Raw genomic sequence first — 5637 nt, forward strand, 5'->3', positions numbered from 1 at the left:
TGAATGGGACCTTCTAAAAATTAAATTTTTATGTGCTTCCAAAGACTTCTCTAAAAGAGTAAAAAGAGAACCTACATATTTTTTACCAATGTATCTGACAAGGAATTTATCTCTAAAATTTATTTTAAAAACTCCAACACCTCAACAACAAAAAGACAAACAATCCAATTCAAAAATGGGCAGAAGACATGAATATACATTTCACCAAAGAAGATATTCCAGCGGCCAACAAACACATAAAGAAATGTTTACGATCATTATCCATTAAAGAGATGCAAAACAAAACAACAAGATACCATCTTTCCCCAGCAATAATAGCAAGGTTCAACAAGACAGAAAATAACAAATGCTGGCAAGGATGTGGAGAGATTGGGACTCTCATATACTGCTAATGGGACTGTAAAGTGATACAACCACTGTGGAAGGCAGTATGGTGCTTCCTTAAAAAGTTGGAATTAGAAATACTATTTGATCCAACAATCCCATTACTAGGTATATATCCTAAAGTGAGAGTCAAGACAAGAACAGATATATGCACCCCCATGTTCACTGCAGCACTATTTACAATACCAAAAAGAGGGAAACAACCTAGGTGCCCATCAACAGAAGAATGGATTATCAAACTATGGTACATACACAGAATGGAATACTATACAACACTAAAGAATAATGTAGAATCTGAAAAACACCACATCACATGGATAAATTTGGAGGACATTATGCTGAGTAAAATAAGTTGATCACTGAAGGACAAATATTTTATTAGTTCATTATTGTAAAAAGTCAAGGAAAGGTTATATATGGAAGGAAACTTTCATTGTTGGTTACCAGGGGTGGGAAGGGAAGAGAGGAAACACTGCAAAAAAAAAAATAAATAAATAAAAAATACTGTGCAGCTACAATAATCAAAACAGCCTGGTATTGGTATAACAATAGACAGATAGACCAACAGAATAGAATAGAGAGTCCAGAAATAAATATGCATCTATGGTTAACTGACTTTTGACAAGGGTGCTAAGTCCATTCTATGGGGAAAGAAGAGTCTCTTCAATAAATGGTGCTGGGAAAATTGAATTTCCCCATGCCAGAAAATGAAACAGAATCCCTGTCTCACACCATACAGAAAAAAAAAAAAATTCAAAATTAAGGGCCTAATCATGCAAATTAAAACCACAGAATTCTTAGAAGAAAATGCACAGGCAATGCTGTCAGGATTAGCTTTTAACAATGGATTATCTAATATAATAAAAGCACAAAATGCAAAAGAGAAAATAAATAAATGGTACCTTATAAAAATTAGAAACTTATGTCCATCAAAAGACTTTACTAAGAAAATGAAAAGACAAGCTACCAACTAGAAGTATATCTTTGGAAACTATATATTAGCTAATAAGAATCTAATAACCAAAATATATATAAAACTTTGACAAGTTAACAAAAAGAAAAAGAACCCAGTCATAACATGGGCAGAGGACTTGAGTAGACATTTCACCAAAGAGGACATTCAAATGGCCACTAAACACATGAAAAGATGCTCAGCATCATTAGCTATAAGAGAGCTGCAAATTAAAACTACAGTGAGATCCATTACACTCCTACTAGGATGGCTAAGATACTAAGAAGACTTAAACTGAAAAACCCTTTGCCACTGAATCAATTCCAACTCATAGGATCTTTAAAAACATACCATACAAACAAAGAAACCAAAGAAAATAACAAATATTGGTGAGAATATGGGAAAATTGGGATTTTTATCGATTACTAATAGGAATGGTATAGCCACTGTGGAAAAATGTGGCAGTTCCTCAAAAAACTAAAAATATGACCCAGCAATTCCAGTCATAGGTATATATACCCAAAAGACTTAAATTCAGAGACTCAGAAAAGAGACTAGTACACCAATGCCCAGTGAAGCACTATTTATAATACCCAAAAGGTGGAAACAGTCTAAATGCCCATCAGCAGATGAAAGGATAAACAAAATGTGGTACATATATACAATGGAATGCTATTCAACCAGTAAGAGAAATGAAGTCTTGATACATGCTACAATATGGATGGAGCTTGAAGACATTATGCTGAATGAAATAAGTCAATCACAAAAGGACAAATATATCGTATGACCTCACTTACATAAAAAGATAAGAAAAGGCAAATGTACAGAGACTGAAGTTTATTAGTAGTTACCAGGGATGGGAGGGAAAAAAGGAGGGCTTAGTGGTGATGGAAAAATCACATTGATTAAAGGCACATCTAATTGTTGTAAGTACTGTTAATAAGTTGTATACCTGTAAAAAGTTGAATTGGCAAAAGTTGTGGGATAGCTATATTTACAACAACCAAAATGGAAAAAAAAAAAAGAGTAGCTGCTGAGACTGCTTATGTATAACCAAACACATAACGGAATGTGGTTCATTGGTTTGGAAGTTCAGGGTCATGATTTCATGGGACTAGCCTAGTTAATTGTCCTAATACTGTGTTTAGTGCTTCTGTTCTATCTCCTAATTTGTTGCATAGTGCCTGGGGTCTTAAAAGTTTGTAAGCCACTTCCAAGGCACAATTGATCTCCACGTACCTGAAACAACAGAGGAAGGAGAGTCAAGAATAGGAGAGTATGGAATGTGTGGCTAATTGCCTCCATGAGTAAGTGCCTCCTTTGCCATGAGACCAGAACTGGATGGTGCCTGGCTACCATTACTGAACATTTTGATCAAAGATTTCATAGAAGAATCCTGATAAAAAGGGGGAAAATGCAGAACAGAATTTCAAAATCTCATGTACTCAAGACTTTCTGGAGCCATGGGGGATGGATGATCCATTGAAACTATAGCACTGAGATAACCTTTAAACCTTAAACCAAAAATATCCCCTGAAGTCTTCTTAAAACTAAACAATAGTTTAGCTTAACTATTAAAAAAAAAAAAAAAGTCTACCTTGAGCATCATGCTCCTTTAAGAACTATCTATATGGGATCCAATTGACAACAGCAACTCGAAAGATTAGACAGAAACCTTAGAGGGCACTGAGTTTATGTTAGTCAGGGAAGAACAACTCAGAAAAGGAGGGTAAGAATAGTTGCACAACTTCAAGAATGTAATCAGTGTCACTAAACAGGACATGTAGAAATTGTTGAATTGGTATATGTTTTGCTGTGCATATTCTCAACAAAATAAATTGTTTCTGAAAAAAAAAAACGAAAACCACAAGTATAAAACCCACCATGAGAGAAACTGAGCAAGAGAGGAAACAGATTTTGAGCCCCCCAAAAAGTTTATGAAAACATACAAAAAGTTTAAACAAATATAGAATCAAAGAACATATATGACTTTATCAAAAACAACAAAACAACATATTTGAAGGAAAACCAAAAGGAATTTTTATTATTTATTTATTCTTGAATTCTTTATACACATACACACACACACACACAAAGAGCTCTGGTGGCATACTGCCTAAGGCATTTGTCTGCTAACCAGAAGGCTGGTGGTTCAAACTCACCAGCCACTCCTCAGAAGGCAGACTGGGCAATCTACTTCCGTAGTGATACCCGCCTCAGAAACCCAAGGAGGGGTCGCTATGAGTTGGAATCACATCGATGGCAGTGAGTTTGGTTTGTTTTTTGGTTTATATATGTAAATATATAACTTTTTATTATGATTTGGATAAAATTACAGCACAAATTGGTTTTCCATTCCACAATTCATACACATTTTGTTTTGTGACATTGATTGCAGTCATTACAGTGTAACAGTACTCTTCCTGCTTCCTCCCTGTGTTAACTGTTTCCATTTGTCCTTCTTTCCTATCCCTTCCTGCCTTGTGAGCTTTATACCTGGTCAAATGGTACCCTTTTGATCTTATATGGTTGATTGTTCTATGGTGTGCATACCTCACTGGTGTTACCATTCACTTTATAGGTCTGTTTATTGTTTGGCTGAAACTTGAGCCACAGGGGTGAGTTCAGTTCCAGGCTTGAAGGGTATCTAATGGCCATAGTCTCAGGGATTCCACTAGACCCTATCAGGCCAGTAAGGCTGGTCTTTTTTCATGATTTTGAGTTTTGTTCCACATTTTTCTCCCACTCTCCTACTGTGATCCCTTTAAGAGTGGTCAGAAGTGGTAGACCAGCACCATATAGTTCCACTCTCAGAGTCATGGGGGCTGGGGTTTGCATGATCCATTAATCCTTTGGACTAATTATTTCTATGCATCTTTGATTTTCTTCACTCTTTTTTGCCCTGGATGGGGAGGGACCAATAGTTACACCTTAGATGGCTGTTCAGAAGGTTTTAAGACCCCAGTCACTACTCATCAAAGCAGGATGTAAACCTTGAAGTGCCCTGAGACTATGATTCTGAGCCTATAGATCCAGTGATTCATTCCCTCAATGTGCCAAATAGAATTCTCAGACATAGCTGATGAGACACAGCTGAAGTGAGAATTAATAAACTGGAACAGGAATATGAAGAAACTACCCAAACTATAGCATAGAGAGATGAACAGGTGGAAGAAATGAGGGAGATTTAAGAGCTAAAAAGGACAGAATGAGAACATCTAACACATATTTAACCAGAGTCCCAGGAAAGAAAGTACAAAGAAAAAGGAAGGAATATTCAAAAAGATAATGACTCTAATATTCCTTCATGACAAACAAAAAACAAAAGGGAAATTCCTCAAAATGAAAAAGGACATCTACGAAAAACCCACAGCTAACATCACACTTAATAGTGAAAAACTGAATGCCTTTTCCTTAAGATCAGAAATAAGACTAGGGTGTACACTCTTACCACTTCTATTCAACATCACACTGGAGGTTCTAGCCAAAGAACCTAGGAAAAAAAGAAAGAAAGAAAGAAAAGCATCCAGATTGAAAAAGAAAAAAAAAGTAAAACTACTGATATTTGCATATGACATGATCTTCTATAGAGAGAACCCTAAGGAATCCACTAAACAACTATTAAAATTTAACTAATGAGTTCAGCAAGGCTGTAGGAGACAAGATGAAAATAAATACAGAAATCAGTTGTATTTTTTGTAAACTTGCATGAACACCCCAAAAATTAAGAAAATAATTCCACTTACATCCATTTACAATAGCATCAAAAAGAATATGTAGGAATAAATTTTTAAAAAGTACAAAATTTATATTCTGAAAACTCCAAATATTGTTGAAAGAAATTAAATATCTAAATAAATAGAGCAAATAATCCAAGAAGCTGGACTATATGAAGAAGAATGTGGCATCAGTATTAAAAGAAGACTAATTACCTGCAGTATGCAGATGACACAACTTTGCTTGCTGAAAGTGAAGAAGATTTGAAGCACTTACTGATGAAGATCAAAGACTGAAAGCCTTCAGTATGGATTATACCTCAACATAAAAAACACAAAAGTCCACACAACTGGACCAATAAACAACATCATGATAAATGAAGAAAAGATTGAAGTTGTCAAGAATTTCATTTTATAACATACTATACAAAACATTGTTCCACCTACTACTTTGGCGAGAGCGACTGGGACCTTAAAAGCTAGGAAGCTGCCATCTAGATGCAACACCGGGTCTCTCCTCGTCAAGAAGAAAGAAGAAAACCAAAATTAATGGAAACAATCAGTCCTAGCGACTGGTACACCATC

This window comes from Orycteropus afer, unplaced genomic scaffold, assembly GCF_000298275.1.
Source record: "Orycteropus afer afer isolate SDZICR_OR568_19922 unplaced genomic scaffold, OryAfe1.0 scaffold00311, whole genome shotgun sequence".
In the NCBI taxonomy this organism is placed as follows: domain Eukaryota; kingdom Metazoa; phylum Chordata; class Mammalia; order Tubulidentata; family Orycteropodidae; genus Orycteropus; species Orycteropus afer.